This window comes from Stegostoma tigrinum, chromosome 2 (genome assembly GCF_030684315.1).
Source record: "Stegostoma tigrinum isolate sSteTig4 chromosome 2, sSteTig4.hap1, whole genome shotgun sequence".
In the NCBI taxonomy this organism is placed as follows: Eukaryota; Metazoa; Chordata; class Chondrichthyes; order Orectolobiformes; family Stegostomatidae; genus Stegostoma; species Stegostoma tigrinum.
Window position 1 is genome coordinate 101,837,818 of NC_081355.1, and position 25,792 is coordinate 101,863,609.

The window sequence follows — 25,792 nt, forward strand, 5'->3', positions numbered from 1 at the left end:
CGAAAGTGGGGCATGAGACAAACAGGGTGGTGATGAATGTATTTGCATGCTTGCCTTCATTGGTCAGAACCTTGAGTATTGGAGTTGGGACATCATGTTGCAGCTTTACAGGACATTGGTGAGTCCATTTTTGGAATACTGTGTACAATTCTGATTCCCCAGCGATAGGAAGGGTGTTGTTAAAGTTGAAAAGGTGCAGAAAAGACTTAAAAGGATATTGTCAGAACTGGAGAGTGTGAACTATAGAGAGAGGCTGAATAGGCTGGGACTTCTTATGTTCCTGGGAGATTCTTGGGCTGAGGGGTGATCTTGTTGAGGTTTATAAAATCGTGAGGGCCATGGATAGGGTGAACAGTCAGTCTTTTTCCTAGGGGGGAGTCCAAAACTAGATGGCACAGGTTTACGGTGAGAGGGGTAACTTTTTCCACTGAAAGGGTGGTGTGTGTAAGGTACTACTAGAGAAAGTGGTGAAGACTGGGACAATTTACAACATTTAAAAGGTATCTGGATGTGCATATGAATAGGAAGGGTTTAAGAGAGATATAGGCCAAATGCTAGGAAATGGGAATAGGTCAGATTGGGATGTATGGTCAGCTTGGACAAGTTGGACCGAGGGGTCTGTTTCCATGCTATATGGCTCTGGATGGTGCACTTCAGTTTCTGGTCTATGGTAACCCCAGGAATTAGAAATTGGTAGGAATTCAATGAGGATAGTGCCATTAAACATCAAATGAAAATGGTCATTTCCTCTCACTGGACTTGGTCATTGTGTGCCATGAATGTTACTTGCCACTACACGCAAACATTGGCTGCTTCAGTATCCAAGGAGCAGTGAATAGTGCTGAACGTGGCTCAATTATCAGCAAACATCCCTACTTCTGATCTTATGGTGGAGGGAATATTGTTGAAGTAGAAGATGATAGTTGGCTATTACCTCCAGGCAGACATGGTGCAGGACCCAGATAATTGACCTTTAGCAGCCATAACCATCTTCCTTTGTACCAAGTATGGCTTCAACCAATAGAAGGTTTTCCCCTGATTTCTATTGACCCCTGCTTTGCTTGGGGTCCTTGAAGCCAAGTTCCATAAAATGCTGCCTTGATTCAAAGGTGGCCACTCTCTCCTCATCTCTGGAACTCAGTTTTTTGTTCAACTACAGACAATGTTGTAATGAGATCAGGAGGTGAGTCGGCTGTTGGAAACCAAGCTGGGCATCGGTGAGCAGGTATCTCTCTTGCCAGTGCTGATTGGCTCCAAAAAACCAAAAGAACTGCAGATGATGAAAATCAGAAACAACAATAAAAATTGCTGGGAAAACTCAGCAAGTCTGGTAGTATCTTTGGAAAGAAAGCCATTCAGAACTAAATCTGCTTTCTCTCGACAGATGCTACTGACTTGCTGAGTTTTCCTAGCAACGTTTGTTTTTGTTTCTGCTTGATGACTCTGTAGGTAACTCCTTCAATTACTTTGCTTATGACCAAGGATAGACTGGGGTGATAGGCTGGTTGAATTTGTCCAGGAACAACGCATGTCTTCCATATTATTGCTGGAATACTTTGAGGGGTCCAGAGCCTTTGGACTGACCGTTTCTTGTCATGTGGAATGAATTGAAATTGTTGAAAACTGGTATCTGTGATGCTAAGGAATACATCTTCAGCCAAGATAGACCATCTATTTTTGGTTGAAGATGTATGCAAATATTTCAGCCTTATATTTTGCCACTGAGATGCTAGACTGCTCCCATTAAGGATAGGATAGCTAGGATTATATTTGTGGAACCTTTTCCAGTGTGTTGTACACCACCATTCACAATAGGATGAGGCAGGAGTCCAAAGTTTAGATCTAATATGTTCTGAAAAATTGTCATCGGACCTGAAGTGTCAACTCTGATTTCTCTTTTGAAATGCTGCCAGACCTACTGAGCTTTTCTAGCAACTTCTGTTTTTGTTTAGATGCTGCAAACCCGAAACTGCCCCTTCACATTATGGCACAGAAAGGAAAGTTTTTTGCTAGTGGACCTGATTAAGTTACAGCAATGTGAGAGATAAGAAGCCTCCCAAGGATGAAAACTGTTGCAAGCTGTAAGCATGCTCATTACTCATAACCAATGGATTTCTTTACTGCAGATAGCACTAGATGTCTCTGATCCTTGAACTGTGATGTTCCATGCTCTGGCGATTTCCATGTGAGGTGATAACTTGTTATTTTTCTATCATTCTCTGTAGGTTATTTTGTAGTTACAAATTATGTTGGGTGTTGGTAATCTGTAGGAATAGTCCTGTGTTTGGATTCAGCTAGAGAGTGAATGGACATCAGAGGTTCCAGAGTAAAGTTAAAATCTGATAGGCAAGGGAGCATTTTTTTGAAATAGGTACAATTTACTGGTTAGGAAGGCATTAAATAAAGAGTATTTATCTCACATTGAGGGCTGTCTTCATGGTGAATGAACATTGTGAGGCAAGGCTACAGACAGCAAAATCAAGGGCCACAAAACCAATTTCAAATAAAGTTGCAAACACAGGATTGCTACAAAGCCACTATTAAAGAAATAAAAGGATATTTTAGAAGCCAAGGCAGCAAGGTCTAAGGGTAGAAGAAAGCTAGGAGACTGCTGAAGTTACAGAGAAGGTAAGAGTTCCACTATTCAAATCACAATACTGGTGAGAAGTGGTTATGCAAATTGGAGACAGCAGCAAATCAGACTGAGACAAAAATAGAAGAACATGACTCGTCAATCTCAAGAAAGTGTCCTTTTATGTAACTATTTAGAATGAAAATCGTCAATGAAAGCACAGACCGTGAGATTCAACTACAGCAGTCACAAGAGAAGATGCAAATTCTCTATTTTACTTAGTAAAAATGGCAATCCTCAATTAGACTCCCAAAATGTACAGCAGCACACAATAGTATTGCTATACTGCAGGATTTAAAAGCCTTTTAAGCAATGATAAAAAGTAATTGCCTTAAAACAGAGCAACACAAACGATGACCTGGATATTCCAATAAGTAGAAATCATAAAACAAAAAAACCAAAAGAACTGCGGATGCTGGAAATTGGAAACAGAAATTGCTGGGAAAACTCAACAGGTTTGGCAGCACCGGTGAGAGAAATCACTGTCAACTTAAAAACACCATTCCTAATTTCTTCTGTTGGGATCAAGATTTGCATTTGTAAATTACCAAATGGTTTTCCTGTATCTCACATGACCTGAGGTTCCCTACTCTGTGAGAGATGGTAGCAGCAAATAGACCTTAAAGAGAGTTCATACAAAATAATGAGCAATGGTACAGACTGCTTGTGCAATATGAACCACAACAATTCATTGCTGGCCCTTGTAAAATCTTTTTTTGTCTATACGGTATATTCCTTAATTTAGTACTTCCAAAACAGTGAGCCATCCAGCGATAATGGGAACTGCAGATGCTGGAGAATCCAAGATAATAAAATGTGAGGCTGGATGAACACAGTCGGCCCAGCAGCATCTCAGGAGCACAAAAGCTGACGTTTCGGGCCTAGACCCCATCCAGCACTGCATTGCAAGCAGAAGTACCAGTCATGCAAATGATTGAATCCCCATTACCTTCTGCATTTTAGCTTTGCTGTTCATCAAATCTTTCTCCCACCAAATGCTGTCCGTGTTTTGTATCCTTGAGATTTATTTAATGATGTTATAAAACAGTGCTTGACCACCCCCACCCCTCCGAGAAGTAAAACTCAAACACTCAGAGGAGTACCTGGCCCTATAATCTCTGAAAGGGCTGTGAAAAGTTGTGTAACCTGCCTTTCAGCAACTTCTAGTGGTTGACTGTAACACTCACTTTAAGATCAAAAAGTTACAATTTCTTTTTCAAACTCCAACAATGAATAAATTAACTAAATTATTAAGAAACCAAATAAACCCCTTCTAACTACGAACTATTCCTGAATAAAACAAGATTCTAATGGTCTGCTGTTCCAGTAAATATATGTCCCACTGACATAAAAATAGGATTTAGTCTCCCAAAATTACAGCCACATGACACATCTTCTGGAATGTGTGCCTTCCCCATCAATTCTTCTGTCAGGAATATTAACTAGTTGTGCCGTTGGTGCCTGTGTTATTTAGATGGTGCTTTCTCTAAGAGGAGTCTGTGAAAACTAGCAATTCTGTCTTGAGAGATGAGTGCTGTTAGCTCTCTAGGGGTAGTGTCCAACTGCTCCCTTCTTTTCTACCCTTGATAACATATCAGTATTCCTAACAATAGGATTGGTTCTATGTTGCCAAAACCGTCGGATTTGAATTTAATTGGTTTTTGGTATCTAAAAGCTTGGTTCAAATTGATTGGCTAAATTCAAAGCTTCTTGTCTTGGTTAAAAACTGCAGCTTGTTCTGCTAACTGTACGACCCTTCGATACAAATGTTTTGATTTGAATGCTGTCAGTACTTGCAAACTTTCAATCTACTGTTCAGACATCCATTTTAAATCTGTAAACATAGAATTCTAACTTCCTGCTTTTCAAATCCACAAGTACTCGACCCAACTTAACAACAATGGCTCTGACCAGATTTCTCAATTTTCTTTAAGGAAGCACGTGCTTGAAATGTGTTTCAGGCCAGTCAAAAAGACATTCCTCTTTTTAAGATAACATGGTGTGAAGCTGGATGAACAAAGCAGGCCAAGCAGCATCAGAAGAAGGGTCTTGACCTGAAACATCAAACTTTCCTGCTCCTCTGATGCTGCTTGGCCTGCCGTATGAGGCTGGATGAACACAGTGTTATCTCAGATTCTCCAGCATCGGCAGTTCCTTCTTCCTCTTTTTAAGCTTTCCTTTGCACTGCTGTCAATTGGTCCTTCATCTTTCCTCTTCTATCTGCTCTTCCCCCAACCCATTGGTATGCATTACCTCTTGAATCTCGGTCCAATATCTATCTAATATGTTGACCCTCCTCCCTCTCCTTCCCATGTTCTGAAATTTGGAACTTAAACAATGCGATTTAGTAACTCTTTTTAGTGACAGAGTTTGCAAGGTCAAGCCCTGGTGCTTAAAATTCCCACATGTTTTTCATAGGCATAACACTTGCTGATTTGTTAGTTTTAAAAGTTTACATTACTTACACATGACTCAGCTCTCCTACCTCCACCTCTGCAAATATTTCCAATGCTTAGAAGATCACAGTTTTGGAAATCTTTATGCACACTGTTTCAGCCTCACTCCCTAATGTGTTATTGGAGTGCTCTGGCTGTCTGTAGGGTGATTTGATTTATTTAATTTGGTGTTTCATAATAATGCTATAGGTATAACTTCATCAATCATTTTTCTACAGGACTTGGTATACTATATTGACTAAGATCAGTGACCAACTATGTTGCAAACTGAGTTGGAATCTAGACTTTTGAATAGCTGTAAAGAAATACATGATACAAATAATTATACACTTGCTATTTACTTAGACATTCTGTCTTTATTTCATTAAAAGATCCTACATTTCCCTGAATTAGGTTTCTATTCATAGAATCCCTACAGTGTGAAAACAGGCCATTCAACCCAACAAGCCCAAACTGACCCTCTAGAAAGCTTGTAGATCTGCCTCCAGACTTATCCCCCTACCCTATCCATGTAACTTCATTTCCCTTGGCTAATCCACTTTGCCTACACAACCCTGGACGCTACGGGCAATTTAGCATGGCCAATTCACGTAATCTGCAAGGTTCTTGACTGTGGGAGGAAACCGGAGCACCCGGTGGAAACCTACGTAGAGCTGGGGAGAATGTGCAAACTCCACACAGTCACCCAAGGGTGGAATCAAACACTGGTCCCTGGTGCTATGTGGTAACAACTGAGCTACCGTGTTATAGAACTACCCACTGTCTTGTTTTTGAAAATTTTGTATCAGCACTTTTTCTTCACAGGAGTAAGGAGTTCAAGCAAGTTTTCTTGACCTGATGCAAACCTAGCAAGATGTGCTGGTGACCATGACTATGTTGACATTTCTCAAATGATAACCATATTTTGTTCAAGAAATGTGCTTTCAGCCTACATGCTGATTTGGAGTGTCGCTTACATTGATAAGCTATGCTTTCTTTCTTGGGCCCTCATCTTTGAAACCCTCCAAACTGGTTTCTGCCCCCACAGTAGTACTGAAACACTCTCTTATCAAAGTTAGCAATGATGTTCAATGTGACTGTGACAAATGCAAACTATTCCCACTTATTCTGTTGGACTTGCCTGAGACTTTTGGTACTGTTGACCATGTTAACCAACTCCAGTGCCTTTCCACTGTCATCCAGCTGGATGGGGCTGCTCTCTTGGTTCTTTCCTACGTATCTAATCATAGTTAAACATCACACATGGCTTCTCTTCTCGTTCCCATATCTCTTCCTTTTGTGTCCCAGAACAATACATCTGCCTCTAAGTGATATTATTTAAAAAGCACAGTGTAAATTTTCACAAGTATACTGACAACACCCAACTCTACATCACCATCATCTCTCTCAATTCCCACGTTGTTCGTAAATTGTCATAGAGCATAGAACTGTCCAACACCGGAACTGGCCGTTTGGCCCACGGTGTTGTGCCAAGTATGACGCCAAATTAAACTAATCCCTCTGCCTAGCTTTGGTCCATGTCCCTCCATTCCTTGCATATTCGTGTGCTTATCTAAAAGTCCCTTAAATGCCCCTATCGTATCTGCTTCCACCACCATCCCTGCCAACATGTTCCAGACTCCTACTCTGTGTTTAAAAAAAAAACTTGCCCCTCATATCTCCTTTTAAACTTTTCCCCTTTCACCTTAAGTGCATATCTGTTAGTATTTGACATTTCAACATTGGGAAAAGATTCCGACCATCAACCCTATGTATGCATCTCCTAATTTTATAGAATTTGATCAAGTCTCGTCTCAGCCTGCACTGCTGCAGAGAAAAACTCTGGTATTTTGTAAAAATGAGGAGAAATTCCTCCTAGTAAATATTGGGAAGACTGAAGCCGTTTGCTTTAGTCCTAGCTGCAAACATGGGTCCCCACCTACTGACTCCATTTCTGTCCCTGGCAATAATCTGAGATTAAAGACTCTGTTACCACCTTTGCTATCGTGTTTGAACCAAAGATGGGTTTCCAAACACACACTTAAGTTGTCACTGAAACTATTTATTTTCACCTCCACAATATCATTCAATTTTGCCATGGCCTTAGCTCATCCGCAGTTGAATTCCTTATTTATATTTTTGTTACCTCTAGAGCTGACTATTCTAGTGCACAGGTGACTGCTCCCAAATTCTACACCCTGTAAATTTGAGGTCACTTAAAACTCTATTGCTCCTGTCCTGATTAGCATCAATACCCATTCTCCTATCCAACCTGTTGATGCTGACCCACACAGCTCTTGCGTGAAGCTTTGATTTGAAAACTTTCAAACTGATCCATGATCTCACCTTTCCCTATCTCTGAAATATCCAATGCTACAATCCACTAAGTTACAGGTGCTCCTCTTCTGAGCACCTCCAGTTTTAATTGCCACATGATTGGAGGTCATGTTTTTCAGTTGCTTGGACTCTTAAAAGCTAGAATTCCCTTCCTATACGTATCGACCTATTCACCATTCTTCCCTCCTCTTAAGATGCTCCTTTAAAGCCTACCTCTTAGACTGAGCTTCTGGCTATCTGACAGAGTATATCCCCACGTTGCTCAATGTCACATTTTGTTCAGTAATGCTGTTACAAAACTGCACTAAAGCTAGTACACATATTTCAGTTGTTATTGTTTATGTACGGTTGCTAACATACATCCTCTGCAGAGGGCACTGTTTGACTGAAAATCAAAGTGTGACATCAGTGGGAGACCGATTTTTGTCTCTAATTTTGAACATTCTCTTGGCAGACCTTCTGTACCATGCTTCCATCAGTACATTAGCAGGAACGGGGTAGCAGATGCTAAATTAACGATAGACATCACTTGAAATGGATATATTGGATTAAAATCATCTTCAAACTGTATGTGCCAGTGCAATATCAGATTAGTTCCAATTAACACATTGACCTCCTGTTAACCACTGGACTTTTCTGCAGGTTTTATTTGTCTGAATGGTTACCTATTTTCCTTCTTTCTTCCCCCTCTCCATTCTCATCACACCACCACCGCCACCACCCCCCCCGCCCATCTCCACTTCTGAAATCAGAGACTCTGCTATGAACTATTTTAACACTTGACTGTCTAAGCATGTTCATGTGTTCACACCTTTTATGATCATGTTTCTGTGAATAATCATTTAGTAGTAAAAAACATTAGTGCTTATAAGATAAAACATTTTGTCAGCACTTTTTATTTGTCCTTTTATTTTTTACTCATGGCACGTGGGTGCCACTGTCTGTCCCTAGTTGCTCTTGGACTGCTACATTCATGTGCTATTGGTTGACTCACATGCCTTTCAGGAGGGAATTCCAGGATTTTGACGCAGTGACAGTGAAAGAGCGGCCGTATATTTCCAAATGACTTGGAGAGGAATTTGCAGGTGGTGGTGTTCCCATGCATCTGCTGCCCTTGTCCTTTTAGAATACATTGTTCATAGGTTTGAAAGGTGCTGTCTTAAGATCTCTGATTTTCTTAAGTGCATCTTGTAGATTGTATGTACTGCTGCTACCAAGCATCGGTGGTGGAGGGAATGGATGCTAGTGGATGTGGTTCCAATCTGATGAGCTGCTTTGACACGGATGGTGTCAAGCTTCTTGAGTACTGTTGTAACTGCACCCGTCCAGGTAAGTGGGGAGGATTTGATCACACTACTGACTTGTGCCTTGTAAATGATGGACAGACTTCTGGGAGTCAGGCAGTGAGTTACTTGTTGCAGTAATCCAAGCCTCTGACCTGCTGTTATAGCAACTGTGTTTATGTGGTGAATCCAGCTGAGTTTTTGGGCAATAGTAACCACAATGATTTTGATAATGGGGTACTCAATGATGGTACCACCGTTGAATGTCAAGGGATGGTTGTTAGATTACGACTATCTCCAATAAGAGACAGTCTGACATTTGTGTTGCATGAATGTTACTTGCCACTTGTTAGCCCAAGCCTGGATATTGTTCAGGTCTTGCCGCATTTGGGCATGGACTTCTTAAGTTTTGAAGGAGTTGCAAATGGTGATGAACTTGATGCAGTCATTGGCAAATGTCCCCACTTTTGACCTTATGATGGAGGGGAGGTCATTAATGAAGCAGCTGTAGATGGTTGGGCCTAAGACACTACCCAAAGGAGCTACTGGAGCTGAGATGGTAGACCTCCAACAGCCGTAAACATCTTGCTATGTGCCAGCTATGACTCCAACCAGTAGAGAGTTTTCCCTTGATATCCAGTTTTGCCAGGGCTCCTTGGTACCACGCTCCGTTGGAAAAGTGGCTTTGATGTCACAAGGGTTGTCACTATCAACTCACCTCTGGTATTTAGCTCTTTCATCTATGATTGAACCAAGGCTAATAAGGTCAAGAGCTGAGTGGCCCTGCCAGGAATCCAAACTGGCCACAACTGAACACTCATCGGTCTTGCACTCTTCAGGATCTTTCGCAAGAATGCAAATTCAAGGGAAAAATCGACATTTAAAGTACATGAGATGAGTGTGCAAATTGATTGACAAGTGAACTCTGATGGAGGCATTGCCATGGAGATTGCACCCATTAAAGCTGATTAACATTTAATTGTCAAGCTTTGTTAAATTTCAAACCAGAGAGATTAATTCAGATTGGTCGGGGTATTGTTCTGAAAAATAAACCAGCAAATGACTGTCACTGATTTTGTTGAGTTGAAGCGAGCACAGTGTGTATATATGATTTTTCTGGCCATCCCGTGCGTGAGGTTCCAATACATGCAAGTGTGCCACGTTACAAACCTGACTGATAATTCTTAATTGTATCAGTGATAATGGGAACTGCAGATGCTGGAGAATCCAAGATAACAAAGTGTGAAGCTGGATAAACACAGGCTTGGCCTGTTGTGTTCAAGTTGCTCCTGAGATGCAGCTTGGGCTGTTGTGTTCCAAGTGCTCCTGAGATGCTGCTTGGCCTGCTGTCTTCAAACAAGAGGATCCCCCTGTTCTCACATACCACCCCACCAACCTCTGGATACAACGCATCATCTTCCGACACTTCCGCCATCTACAATCCTACCCCACCACCCAAGACGTTTTTCCATCCCCACCCTTGTCTGCCTTCCGGAGAGACCACTCTCTCCATGACTCCCTTGTCCACTCCACACTCCCCTCCAACCCCACCACACCCGGCACCTTCCCCTGCAACCGCAGGAAGTGCTACACTTGCCCCCACACCTCCTCCCACACCCCCATCCCAGGCCCCAAGATGACTGTCCATATTAAGCAGATGTTCACCTGCACATCTGCCAATGTGGTATACTGTATCTATTGTACCCGGTGTGGCTTCCTCTACATTGGGGAAACCAAGCGGAGGCTTGGGGACCGCTTTGCAGAGCACCTCTGCTCGGTTCGCAGTAAACAACTGCACCTCCCAGTCGCGAACCATTTTAACTCCCCCCTCCCATTCTTTAGACGACATGTCCATCATGGGCCTCCTGCAGTGCCACAGTGATGCCACCCCAAGGTTGCAGGAACAGCAACTCATATTCCGCTTGGGAACCCTGCAGCCCAATGGTATCCATGTGGACTTCACCAGCTTCAAAATCTCCCCTTCCCCCACCGCATCCCAAAGCCAGCCCAGTTCACCCCCTCCCCCCATGGCATCTCACAACCAGTCCAGCTCGTCCCCTCCCCCCACTGCATCCCAAAACCAGCCCAGCCTGTCCCCGCCTCCCTAACCTGTTGTCCTCTCACCCATCCCTTCCTCACACCTCAAGCCACACCTCCATTTCCTACCTACTAACCTTATCTCACCTCCTTGACATGTCTGCCTTCCCTGGACTGACCTATCCCCTCCCTTCCTCCCCACCTATACTCTCCACCTGTCTTCTTCTCTCTCCGTCTTCGGTCCGCCTCCCCCTCTCTTCCTATTTATTTCAGAACCCTCTCCCCATCCCCCGCTCTGATGAAGGGTCTAGGCCCGAAACGTCAGCTTTTGTGCTCCTGAGATGCTGCTTGGCCTGCTGTGTTCATCCAGCTTCACACTTTGTTATCTTGATAATTCTTAACTGTTGTAAGCATATTTCCTTGCACATTCAGGATTATCCAGCAAATGCTGGCGAGTACAAAATCGTCGTTGTTAGACATTGTGTGAGTTTTACAAATGCTTGTTGCTTGGGGCCCAGGCAGCACTTGTTTCGACCAGATGAAGGGATATGCTGTTTAGTATGATCTGCGAATTAATGGGATGTATGATCTGCCTACCTGGCATCACATTGTTAATTTGTGTGATAGCCAGCACATCTTTTGTCTTGATGGCAGCCTCCTGTTGGTGGTGAATACAACTTGTGTCTCTACTGTGTAGTGGCAACGAGAAACAGCAAACTTCATCTGTTGCTCAACTTATGGCATATCTTGCCCCTCCAGGGTGATATGAGGTACACAGAGCACATTTTCAACTTCAGTAGTGCCCACATAAGGGCTATTCCTGAGTTTGAGCAATATACAGTGAGAAATGGTATGATCAGAGTAACCAATATCCAATAACATGGCTTTGATATCGTTCTATTTTGGTATCAGGTTTGCATGGTGAACAAGTGGCTTGCACCCTATTTCAGGCTTCTGATAAGGCCAGTCTTTTAGCACATGAAACAATTGGAATCTCAATGCAAATGTTGACTGGTGATAGGCGGCTTGTGGAAAACAGTAGTAAAGAATCTCTGACCAATTTGCCCACCTATTTTAAGCACTAATTTCCTTAAATGTCTTAAATGAACTTCAACCTGTGCTCAAATTCTTGTACACGGTTGCATTTTCAAATAGAGCAATTGTATAGTTATTATATTGGTAACATACAAGGGGTAGAGGTTGGGTGTCATTTCATCAAGGACATTTTTTTTCTATTATCTAACAAAGGTATTAACAAGCAATGGACAAAAATGGAAGTTGCTGGAAAAGCTCAGCAGGTCTCACAGCATCTGTGAAGAAAAATCAGTTTAACGTTTCGGGTCCAGTAACCCTTCCTCAGAACCAGTTCTGTTTTTGTTCCTGATTTATAACACCCGTAGTTTTTATTTAGTAAGCAATGAGCCTAGTGGGGATCCATGCAGAACATGTCTTTGGGCGTATGTGCTGTTATAATGACCATCTCTTTTTGTGAGTTTCAAAGTTTTGGACCGAAATGAGAGAGCACTGTTGCCTAAAAAAAAATTGAAAGGATGGCTGCATGTTTCAAAAAGTGAATAAACTGATAACCATGGCAAGTATCAGAAGTAGATGTTTTGAGCAAGTATAAATGGGTGGTAATTCGAGGGTTGTTGGACTGTGGATTAGTGACAAGTTACCAATGACAAATGCTTTTTGCATGCCAGTAGTCGTGTGATTGGTTGTCGGGTAACTCTACAGCTTTGATTTGGGAACAAGTTACAGAGAAGGAATTGGTTTCCACCAGCTCAGATCATCTTCTCTGCAGTCAAAACTCACTTTAAACCTGAAGAGCAGTTGTTGTAAGCTACTGCCAATTGATAAGTCTGAAACATTTTGCAACTGTACCAGCTACCATGTGACACTTACAAACCAGCGGAAGCATTTGGAAAAAGGAAGCCAGAAAGAACCTATTTGATCTGGAAGACTGGAGGGTGGCTAACGTTGTTCCGTTTGTTTAAGAAAGATAGCAAAGACAAGCCAAGGAACTACAAGTCGATGAGGCTGACATCGGTGAGGCTGACATCAGTGATAGACAAGTTATTGGAGACGATACTGAAGGACCGGATCAACCAACATTTGGATAGTCAGCATGGATTTGTGCTTGGGAAGCCATATCTGACAAATCTTAAGAGTGTTTTAAACAGGTAACCAAGAGGATGGATGAGAGTAGAGCAGTGGATGGTGTCTGTGTGGGCTTTAGTAAGGCATTTGACAAGGTCCCGCACAACAGGCTAGTCATGAAAGTTAAGTTGCATGAGATCTAGGGAGACCTAACTAATTGGATTCAAAGTTGGCGCAATGTTAGGAAGCTGATGGTGATGGTTGAAAGTTGTTTCTCAGAGTGGAAGCCTGTGACTAGTGGTGTGCCACAGGGATTGGTGCTGGGACCTTTGTTATTTGTTATTTACATAAATGATCTGGATATGAATGTACAAGGCACGATTAGTAAGTTTGTGAATGATATAAACTGAAGAGGTATCCGTTGATAGCAAAGAAGGTTATCAAAAATTACAGAGGGATCTTGATCAGATGGGGATGTGGGTTGAGGATTGGCAAATGCAATTCAGTACAGATAAGTGTGAGATGTTGCATTTTGGAAAGTCAAATCAAGGTGGGATTTATACAGGAAGTGATATGGTTCTGAGGAGTATTGTGGAACAGAGGGATCTAGGAGTACAAGTACATAGTTTGTTGAAAGTGACCTCACAATGGATAAGGTGGTGAAGAAGACACTTAGCATGCTGGCCTTCATTGTTCGAGGCATTGAATATAGGAGTTGAGACATTATGTTACAGTTGCATAAGTCATTGGGGAGGCCGCACGTGGAATATTGTGTACAGTTTTGGTCACCCTGTTATTGGAAAAACATAGTTAAACTGGAAAGTGTGCAAAGAAGATTTGTGAAGCTGTCGCCAGGACTAGTAGGCCTGAAGAGAGTTTAGCCAGGATATGACTTTATTCCTTGGAACATAAGAGAATGAGGGGTGACCTTTTGAGATGTATAAAGTCATGAGGGGCATAGATAGGATGAATCCATATTGTCTTTTTTTTCCAGGATGGGAATTGCAAACCAAAGTGCATAGGTTTAAGAAGGACCTGAGGGGAGGCAACCTCTCAGAGTGGTGTGTATATGGAATGGACTGCTGGAGAAAGTGGTTGAGGCAGGTACAATAGCAACATTTAAAAAAAATTTGGATAGGTACATGGATGGGAAGGGTTTAGAGGGATATGGACCAAATGAGGGCAATGAAACTAGCTGAGTGAGCAGCATGGACCAGTTTGGGCCAAAGGGCCTGTTTGCATTCTATATTACTCTGACACTATCAACTAAAGTTAACCTGTGGAATTTGTGGACACAGACTACTGAACCATCTAGATCTGCCATCCATCATTTGTTTTCTCCCCGTCTGTCTATTTGTGTGTGTGTATGAAGGGTGTGCTAATAAGAGGATTAGTGTTTCAATTAATAGTGTTATGTGATGTCAGTTGACGGCTGTTTACCTGTGTTTGGAATCTAATTCCTCATGACAAATATTGATTCTTGTTAAGTATGGAAACCTGGTCTGTGCTTTCTGTCAGTGTGAGTTAAAAAGCTGGTAAATTGCGGATTATTGTGTACTTATTTTAAAATATTTAACTTTTTGACGAATCTGGGAAAAATGGGACTTGATTTATAGCATGATACCCGAGTGAGTCGTGACTGCACAAGTAGTCGAGTTCTTAAGATCAATGAATACTGATTCATGCAATGGTGGTACAACATGAACTGGCTATAACAAAGCCTACTTGTCAATCAATCAGTGTTCTTCCTTTATGCAGTACAAATGTTGGTTTTCAGTTGAATTTGTATCATTGTAAAATGACCTGATTAGTGCACGATGAAATGTTCTGTGACTTCAGTAAAGGTAAATTTTCTCTCATCATTCATCTCTATCTGTCTGTAGCTCTTGACACAGTTGACTGCACCATCCTCCTCCAGTGCCTCTCTTCCATTGTCCACTTGGTTGGAACTATGTTTACTTGGTCCTGTCCTGACCTATCAAATTATAGCCAGAGAGTTACTTGCAAAGGTTTCTCTTCCTGCTTCTCTACTGTTACATTAAATGTGTTCCAAAGATCTTGACCACAATCTGTCTTTTTTAACCATATCCTACTTCGTGGCATCATCATAAACTGTCATGTTCAACATGAAAGCTGATGATACTGTCACCCACATCTCAACCTCTCCACTCAAGGGGTGTCTCTTGTCCAACATGAATGAGTAGAAATTTTCTAAACCTGAATATTTTATCTCATGTTGACAGGAATGATGTTTTTCTTTGTTCTCCACAACATTTTCCATTCCCTAGCTCCTGATTCCATTTCCTCCCAGGAGTTGTATGATGATGGAACCAGACTGCTGTCAACCTTGGGGTTATGTTTGTTTCAAGATGAGTTTTTGTTTCCACATTCAAGTCATCACTAAGTTTGCCTATTTCCACCTTCAGGACATCAGCCACATTTTATCATCCTCTGAGATTCTCATTCAAGCCTTTATTCACTTCTGGGCTTGAATATTCCCACAAGCTCCTAACTGACCTCCCGTGTTCTATATTCCACAAATATAAGGCCATCCAAAACTTTGCCCATGTCTTAAACTTCATAATGTCCCGTTCACCAATTAGGCCTGTGTTTACTGATGCACATTGGCTCCTGGGTAAGCATTGTTTGAATTTTAAAAGTTGCTTCTTTGCTTTCAAATCCACGTAACATTTTTGTACCTTTTGTACCTCTAATCCCCTGTAGCTGCGTAACTCATCGATCTTTTCACAGTTCTAACTCTGCTTTTGCACATTCTCGGTTTTAATTGCTCCAACAATAGTGACTGTGCTTTCAGTTGCCTAAGCCCTAAGCTCTGGAATTCGCTCCCCAAGCTCCTCTGTCTCCTTGCCTTTCTCTCTTCACTTTTTATGCAACCTTTTTTAAAACTTAGCTTGTTAGGTCATTTTGATCTAATATATTCTTCACTGCAATGTTCTAAATGTTGTTTCAGAATACTCCTGTGAAATGCTGCAGAATGCTTTACAATGCTAAAAGTAATATATAGTTTCAAGTTTGTGGTTGCAGAATGGAATTGATAGCGGTTGTTTTTCATTTTAGTTTGAGCTTCATTACAGTTTGACTCCATTCTTTCCTCTTAATGTCCAAGTGCTTCCCGTCCTACTGGGTGAATGGGAAGTTGCAGGTTGTGGTGATCTGAGCAGATCCTTGTGTTAATGATACCTCTTGGTTGACCCTTCATAACGTGTGTCAAGGAAAGTGAACAGCCCCTTTTAAACAGCCAGTGTCAGTTTCCTTTTTGCTTCTCTTTACAGGAACATGATAGATTATGACTGTTCCCAGTGGCATTCTAGCTGTTTCCCAACACTGGGATGTGTTGCTGCTTAACACGTATCTTTAAGATGACCGAAGCAGGAAAGGGCTTGGCTGTCATTTTGGCTGCTGTGCTGCTCCTTCCCATGTTCCTCACAAAAGATCACTTATTAAGGATACAGATAAGAAACACTAAAGAGATAGTTTTGGCATGAGTATATTTGATTCTGGGAGTGTCTTCAGTCACCAATTTTTCTTATTTATTACATATTGTTAGGCTCGACAGCAAGGAATGGTGCCGATTTGAAGTAACAAGATCTGTGTTACCATTTCATTGGACTCAACGTTCATTGTATGAATTGGCTCTGTTGAAAAGTATCAAATGTTTTAAGTAATTCACAGGGGACTGTAGCAAGCTGTTAAATACACTTTTCTGGGTGTAGGTTATGTTTTATAAAGATGACCTGTGGAGTGTGTAACTATTTTATCGTTTTGTAGTTCCTATCCTCCACCCTGACAGAGCATCTTTTTCTCCTTCTCTGCTGTTTTTTGCATTCAGTGATCCTCAGGGATACATCTTCACTGATGTCATTTGTGGCAGTATTGTTAATGCTGGTAAAGAACATTGTTAAAATATCACTGCAGGTTGTTCGTGCCCAAGCTGTGACGTTTACCAATACAAATTGGGTGATGGCAACTTGTTGTGTGGGCCATCTTCTTGAACCAAATCAATAAGGGAAATCTATAACTGCAATTTTGACGTGCCACTCTAGCTAAAAGTCCAGTCTAACCTAGATCTGAGTATAGGTCTGCAGTGGTAGTTTTGGGCTGTGTGGTGCAGAGTGATGCCAACAGTGTGGTTTCAATTCTCATACTGGCTGAAATGACCACGAAGGCTTCATTCTCAAACTCTTCTCACCGGAACCATGGTAACTCTCAGCCTAAACCACCATCAATTATCTTTCCCCAATGAGAGAGAACCTTCTTCTGGCATACTGAGACTTTGGTAACTAATATGCTAACCAACTGCCACAACTTTTTGAGTGAATTCTTATTAAATGCTTTTCTGGTTTTCTCACATGTTTTCTGGAGGAGATATTCACAATGGATACTCGATGTCTCCAGAGCTGTGATCTCATGCTGTCATTAGTGAATGAGCATTGGGTATTGCTGCAGCTCAGCTGGTCTGACTTGTTGTGGAATTTATCATGAATTAAGAAAGAAAATGCTTGGGGGCAATCAGCAGGTCAGGCAGAATTGGTGTACGGATAAAAGAACAAATGTTTGTTCGTGAAGTGAATTTCACTGATATCTGCACATACCCCTCATTCTGTTCCTCATGATGTTTGCAAAATACATAACCGGTCCACAGAGGATGTCATATTCCTAGCCCTGCACTCATTCCTGGAACATCTGGACAACAAAGACACCTATGTCAGATTACTGCTTGTTGTCTACAGCTCCACCTTCAACACCATTATCCCCTTCAGACTGATCTCAAAACTCTGTGACCTTGGTCTCAGCTTCACCCTCTGCAACTGGATCCTCAGCTTTCTGACCCACAGACTGCAATCAATGAGGAGAGGTAACTGCACCTTCTCCACAATAACACTCAACACTGGAACCCCCCAAGGAAGTGTCCTCAGTCCCCTGCTGTAATCCCTGTACACCTACATCTGTGTGCCAAATTCCAAATGAACGTCATCTATAAGCTCGCTGACGACACCGTAGTGGGACGGATATCTAACAACGATGAGTCAAAATACAGAAGGGAGATAGAGGGCTTGTTGACGTTGTTTTCATCTTACCATCTGTCTCTGAATGTCAGCAAAACTAAGGAATTGGTCATCGACTTCAGAAAGAAAGGAAGAGAATACGCGCACCCCCCCGCCACTGCAATGGAATTGAAGTTGAGAGAGTGAAGAGCATCAGGTTCCTCAGAGTGACAATAACGGATGACCTGTCCTGGACTTTCCACACAAATGCGACCGTCAAGAAGGCACAACAACACCACTGTCTCAGGTGGCTCGGGAAATTTGGAATGTCCTTAAGGACCCTTGGCAACTTCTAAAGATGTACCTTTGAAAGCATACTGCCTGGGTGCAAAATGGCCAGATATGGCAACTGCTCTGCCCAGGGTCATAAGAAAGTACAGAAGTGGTGCGCACAGCCCAGACCATACTGAAACCAACCTTCATCCATGGACTGTATTTACACGGTTCGTCATTGCTGAAAGGCGGCCAACATCATTAATGACTGCACCCTAGGTAATGACCTCCTACAATCTCTTCCATCAAACAGAAGATACAGAAGCCTAAACACATGAATGAGTGGTTTCAGGGATAACTTATTTCCAGCCGTTATCAAACTGTTGAATTGACTGTAGCCTCAAATAATGTAACCGGCAACGTAACTTGTATGTCTGTGAGTCTTGTTGATTTATTCATGCCTTGCCTGCTGTGATCTTCCAGTACCGCTCAAAAACAAAGCTTTTCACTGTATTTTAGTACACTGACAATAAAATCAAAAATCAAATACTAACCTTGACATTTTGGTTTTAATTTTTATGCCCTATCTTAATTTTGAAATCTCTGATACAAATTGGATTATGTATCGATGCCAGCATTCTCTTTTTATATGGCTTTCAACTATTTCCTCAAAAGGAAAAAATCTTGGAATATCTGTAATTGGGTCTGAATGACACAGTTTTTGTGGGATTATGTGAGATTGAACTGGTCCTAATTTTGGTAGCTTCCTTTTTGAAAATTCTTTGTGATGGAAATTCAGATTTAACCTTGAGTGTGTTTGAAAATCTGAATACCAGGCTGCTGTGATTGAAAGCTTCTGCATCGTTTAGTAAATATCAACTGAAATGATATTCCATTGAAAGTCTAAACTTCAGCCTCTGCTTGAGAATGTTTGCCATTGCAGAAATACTGTAGGTCTGTGCACGACCAGAGCAATTTAATATTGGATGCTGTCTGCCCATTTTGTTCATTCGGGCAGAACAACTGGAAGTAGATCTCTTCCTTTTCACTAATTATTTAAGCTCTCAGAAAATTCAGCTGCACTTTGCTTCGTAAGCTTAAGGAATTGCCTTCATTATACCCTTTATTACTTCATCACTGTACAACATTAACCCATGACCATCATCAACCCTTCCCCTAACCCACCCTCTCAGGTGGATGCACAAGATTGCAGGGTAAGATTTTTGAAGGAAAAAAGGACTGTTTTCTTGCTATCTTGACTAGCATTTATACCTCGACCAATAACACACACATTGGTTGTCTGGTCATTATCTGATACCGTTTCCTTACTTTGAGGAAGCTAAACACAGGTTGGGGTGTGCCTTGGAGGACTGTGAGCAAGCATGACCCTGAGCATCTGGTTGCTTGTTATTTTAAAGTACCGTTTTGCTGTCAAGCTTACATTCCTTCCTTTCAAAGCAGTTTCAAAAGGATTTTGTAATTGGGTAAGAACATGTTGTGGAAAACTGAGATTATTTGTTTTGTTAGGAAGAACAGACATAAAGTATTTCTTAACTGGTGAGAGGAGAAAAGTGTAGATGTGTAGTGACCAGAATGCCCTCATCAATAAGTCTCTGAAGGATAACATGCTGGTGCAGCAGACAATTATGAAGGCTAGTGGTATGCTACACATTACCAAGAGTGGATTTGATTACAGGAGTAGCAAAGTTGTGCTTCGATTGCATGTGCTACTTTGGTCCCATTATCTTAGGAAAGATATTGTTGCCATAGATGGAGTGTGTTGATTTTAGGGTTTAGTGGTCACAGTTGCCCTTTATAGAGGTTTCTAAGTCATTTTCTGATAGTTTATTGAGTTGTTAAGAAGCAGCAGTTTAGATATGATATCTTTGTCATCCAATTGAAGAATGTAACTACTGTGAAAATGGATGCTTCATTGGTAGCAGACGACAAACATGCTGTTGGTGCAGAGTGTTTCAGTCTAGTCAAAGTGGTGGGGCTTTATGGCCAAGGTATTAGGGAACTCTTCCCTTTGTTTTCCTCCTCTTTCAGGTCCATCTTCTACCTGCCTGGTGAGGATTGCCCGATGAAGACTGTTCTCTGTGGACTTCCAAATGAGAACTGCTGCTTACCAGGTTTGCTTGATGAGAACTTCAAGAACAATGTTCCTCTGCCCTGAATACTTATTGTTATATCATATTTCTATAAGCAAGTTATTTCCTGTGTGTCAATCAATTATCTGAGCCCTTTTGGACAATGACCATGGGACAGGTGCACGTGACTTTGGATGATCATCGTCATCCCATTGCCTGCCTCCTTCAGAGGATTTGTTTACCATTCTAAAATGAAATGTTACTTTTCTGAAATAAAACACACTAATAGGGTGTAATTGGCAGCAGATAAGTTAGCAATGCTAATTCAACTGGCATTGTGACCTCTTTCATAATATTATAAAATATAAGATGTGTAAAAGCACCCTGATTAAACTTGACCAGTTTGCAGAAACCATTTTTAGCTCAAATGTGTCGCATGGTGAGATAAACAAAGAGGACAAGAGTCAGGGGAAGATACAACACAACTTTATTGAACACTTTATCAAAGGAAAACGATTTATTTTATCATACTCTACTATTGCATTTTAATTAAACTTTGTCTAACTCTTCACAGGACTCATTAGATAACTGTCCTAAATCTCTAAGTAAATAGTCTTGAGTCTACACTAACTAAATATTTCTGGAATGTGCTTCTGAGGATTCGCTACACTGTATCCACAGGTCTCCTCTATTTGAACTGTTTGAAAAGACTGGCATCAGCCGTTCATTGAGGCTGTGATAAGCTGTTCCTCTGCCTTTTGAGCCTTAAACAAAGTTTCAAGATCTGCAGTTGTCAATTTTGGTTCTCCCCTCGTATCTAGGGCTGGTTCTGGTCTTTGAGGTAGTCACTCTGGGTCTGGTCAGTCTGATGATGCACTTCATGAGGTACAAGGAGCTGGAGATGCTCTGTAGCTCAGCTGCCAGGCAATGGTGCTCTCTTTGAAATAGATGCAAAAAGCATGGAGAGCTATGGCTACGGGTTGCTCATTTTACCCCCTCTTTGTACAATTCTGAAGGGTTTTGTGGTTAGTGTCCAATACTAGCAAAAGGTGGAAGCAGGAAGATCCAATGAGAACTATTTTTCACATTTGAAGGTCACAGAAGATGATTTCTAATCTTAAACTATCAGTTGCTGCCCTTTTCACACTGTGCCTCTGCCTCTGGTTTCTTACTGAGCCAAGTGTGCATAGCATTCTTCTAATAAATGCAGGTTGACTGGAGGTGTAAACATTGCTTTGTTCTACAAAATCTGGCCTGTCTGGTTTTGACTGGATGTTGATTGTCCAAGGCCTGGTTATGTGAATATTATATGTTCCAACTCTGCAGTCTTTAAATTGCAGAGTCTGGCTAGGCTTAAACTTAGTTTCCATATTTTGAGTTTTTAATTTATACTCATGTAAATATTTCTATAGCTGTCCTTGAGGTCATGGGTCATCTGACCATGATAATTCTTTCTTTTGTTTTAAAATACTAGACTTTTGGAATGTTAGGTACTGTTGCAACAGCTGGTAAACTAATTCCCATGCTACATAGTAAATACCAGGAAAATTCCGCTTTTAAGGGACTCCAATATTCACCAAGTGTAAACAAAGATTTGGCGGACTTTTTTCATGGGACAGTGGGACTGTTGCATGAAGATCTTAGGGATTTAGGCCAGTGTTCTCTAGAATTTCAAAGAATGGGAGATTATCCCATCGAAGTGTGCAGAAGACTTAAAAAGACAGACAAATTAGATGTGGATAGGATGTTTCTGCTGGTTGGGGAGTCTAGAACCAGACCATCACAACTCAAGCTACATTGGTCCTGGAGTGGGTGCAATGCAGCTTCACTAGAATCATAACTATGTCTGAACTGTTAAATTAACAGGGCAAGCAGCATAGAGGAGGCTTGTATTTCTTTTGGGTATTTAAGATTTAGAAGTGATCCAATTGAGGAATTGAAGATATGTTTCAACTTTACAGCATGTGGGATCTGGGCATCACTGATTGGGTCAGAATTATTGCCCATCCCTTATTGGCCTTGAGTTACTTCGCTGGGCCATTTCACAGGTTACTTAAGAGTTGACCACACCAATGTTGATTCAAAGTCCGAATCAGGAGAGACCGGGTAAGGACCAGATTTTCACTGAATTCACCTCCCACCCTCAGCCAGAGTGTGGTGGGCTTGTGGAATTCATTGCCGCAGAGTGCAGTGGAGGCTGGGACGTTGGATGCCTTCAAGGCAGAGATCGACAAATTCTTGATCTCGAAAGGAATCAAGGGCTACGGGGAGAGTGCAGGGAAGTGGTGTTGAAATGCCCATCAGCCATGATTTAAATGGCGGAGTGGACTTGATGGGCCGAATGGCCTTACTTCCACTCCTATGTCTTATGGACAGCAGATTTGCTTCTCATAAGGACAATAGTGAACCAGCCTGGTTGGTTGTTTTTACAGTTGGTAGTTATTTCATGGTCTGCATTAGGCTGGCTTTTAGTTCCAGATTTTCACTGAATTCACCTCCCACCCTCTGCCATAGTGGAATTTGAATATTCATGTTAGCCTGGTTCTGGATTATAGGTCAAGTGACTAAATTAAGAGGAATTAATAAGGTGGAAAGTGATAAGCTATTTTCTTTGACGAGCAAATCCAGAACAATGGATTATAATTTATATTGGAGCAGTTAGGCCATTTAGGGATGTTATCAAAAAACACTTCACACACAGAGGGCATAAATCTGGAACTTTTCCTCAGCAGGTTTTTGCAGAAAAGGGATCAACTGAAAATTTTGACACTGAAATTAATGGAGGGATGTAGTACATGGAGATTAAAATACAGATCATCCATAATTTAATTAAATAACGGAACAGACACTGATCTAAATGGTGTAATGCTGTTCTCACCTTCCGCTGATGTCACTGATGGTCACATTGTTCTTCACATGGCTATTCAGTTTCCCCCATCTGTTCTACCTTTCTTTGATGAAAGCATTGACACTGCTAGTGTTGGTCTGTTTGGTTTTGTGTTTTAATACTTCGGGTATTTGATTCTTTGTGCTCACCAGGGTTCTTAATGCTTTTTAAGCACCCACTACCAGTATCACTTGAAAACTCCTCCCTCTCTCCCTCTCCCTCTCCCTCTCTCCCTCCGCCTCCCCCTCTGTCTCTCCCTCTCTCGTTCTAATGAGTATCACATTCCCAACTTCACTGACTGTATCAGTTGTGATATTTTAAACAGATGTTAAATTTTCTGTTAAGTGAACATGATGATCTTGTGCCCAATTGTGTTTTGCTACGGTATGGGAGTGAATCTGCCAACTTCGTTTTGTTTGGATATGTAACAGTGTCATTCCATCACTAATTGCGGTATTGTACAAACCTACAGCAACAGCTAATCCCACTTTTGGGATTAGGTGACATCATGATAGTTGACTAACCCAATGCTGTCACGATATAATGCGTAATGTCTGAAACACACTTGTTGATATTCATGCAACTTGACACCTGAAGATCTAGTTGTTTTGTTGCAGAAATCCTGGGCATTATATCTACAACAGTTATACTTTTAACACCTGGGATTCAGGTGGATTATGGGAACACGAGAACCAGGAGCCCATTCAGCCCCTTGAATCTGCTCTGCCATTTAATATAATCATGGCTGATCTCCTCTCAGCCTCCACTCTGCTTTCTTGCTTGCTCCCCGTAACCCTTCAATCAATTATTAATAAAAAAAAACTATCTCTTCCTTAGATTTACTCAATATCCCTGCATACATTGCAGTCTGGGATACCAAATTCCACAAATTCATGGCCCTTTTGAGAGACGTGATTCCTCCTTTTATCCCCACCCCCCCATTTCCACTTGTAAATTTCTTATTTATTCGTTGTAATTTACATTTCCATCTATTTGGGTGCCAGCTACAAATTTGACTATTGTACTTTCTATTCCTGCATCCAACCGTTAACATAGATTGCAAATAGATGGGGCCTGAGGATCAAACCCTATGGCATCCTACTAGTTATATCTTGTACCAAAAAAGATCCCATTGGTCTTGAATCTCTGTTTTCTATTGCTTAGCCAATCTTCTATCCAATCTAATAAATTATTCTAACTCCATGTTATGCATTGCCTTAGTTTGCAATATTCTTGCCTCCTTAGCAGATGTTTGTGTGTTCAAGTCCCAAACTAAGGGTGCACAAAAGTCAATGTGCCCTTTTATAGTACTGAGAGGGAGTTGAATTGTTGGAGATACTATTTTGAAGAGGAGCTGGGAAGCTATTTCTGGAATTTTGGCTAATCCCTGACTCTCAGTCAATATCATAGAATTAGATTAGTCTCAGTTCTGTTTTTGGGAGCTAGCAGTGTGCAAATAGGCTGCTGCATTTCCTATAACGCACTTCAAAAAAGTACTTCAGTGGGAATGAAATGTTTTACAACATTTTCTGATAGATACTATATAAATGCATATTTATTTCATCTTTAATTTTTGTAAGGATTAGTGAACGTGAAAATAATCCACTGTATTCTTTCATTTCTGAAGGGTAATTGAAATCTGCGATTAATTGCTGCAAGGGCAATTAATTAGAAGTCAGTGTTCTTTAAAATCACAAAATTATAACTCTGTATTTCTCCTTTTACCACTTCCTCATGAATGAAGGACATTCACTGTTTAGTATACCTTTGTTGTAACATGCAGCATGTATTGCTTTTGAAGTGCACGGTATAATAAGGGTGGAGAACATGTGAGGAAGCAGTGTCAAGGGCAAGTAATTTTAAGGTTGTGAAGCTGTTTGAAATGATTTTAACTACAGGGTATACACTTCACTAAACAGCATGTCCAGTTGGCCAGGCAGTTAGCTACAGTATAATCCATTTCTGGTAGTTACAGGTTACGGGAAATTAGATATAAATATCTGCCAAGTTTAAGGCTATCATTTTCCAAAAATGGAAGTAACTGCTAGTCGTAATTTAAATAGCCGACTCTCAGAACTTGCTTTTAACTTGAGCACCTGTTACTGTTGCAGTAGAAGCTGCATTTTAACTGAGGCCTGCAGGAGGCCTTGCCTCAAAAGCATTATATCATGCAGTTTTGCCATTCTAAATGTTTATCCACTTGATATGTTACCCCATATTTGTTGGACAAAAATAATGCTTTCAATAAATCATGGTTTGAAGAAACTATATTCAAACCTAATTGGTCCAATTTCAAGTACACGGGGATGAAGTAAGTTTTTTTGTGTTTTGACTGATTTTTGTTTTCATTTTTATTATGTCATTGAGAATTTGAACGATCTCTTGATTTAGAACTGGTTGAGTAAATGGACCAGTTCATGGCAGATGCGATATGACGTAGTTGAATGTGAAGCTATTCACTTTGGCAGGAGAAACAGAATGGTAGATTATTTTTTTAAATGGTAATATGTTGGGAAATGTCAATGTATAAAGGGATCTGCGCGTGTCCTTTCTACACCAATCATCCAAAGCTAATAGTCAAGTGCAGTAATCAGTTAGGAAAGTAAATGGTATGTGGCTATCATTGCAAATGGATGAGAGTATGGGATCAAGGTTGTTTTCCTGCAGCTGTATGGGGCCTTGCTGAGACCACATCCAGAAAACTGTGTGCAG

The 25,792-nt window shown here is 41.2% G+C and overlaps 1 protein-coding gene across 5 annotated transcripts in view; it reads left to right on the plus strand.

Moving 5' to 3' along the window:
- LOC125465929 (cytochrome c oxidase assembly factor 1 homolog) overlaps window positions 1-25,792 on the plus strand; it is a 69,658-nt gene that overhangs the window by 1,477 nt on the left and 42,389 nt on the right. For 2 of the 5 annotated variants that reach the window (XM_048559960.2, XM_059638119.1), the window contains exon 2: window positions 2,127-2,190. The exons of the other annotated variants lie outside the window; for them this stretch is intronic. The gene's annotated coding sequence lies outside the window, so the exon portion shown is untranslated. The remainder of the gene's footprint in view (window positions 1-2,126; window positions 2,191-25,792) is intronic. 5 annotated transcript variants of the gene reach the window in all.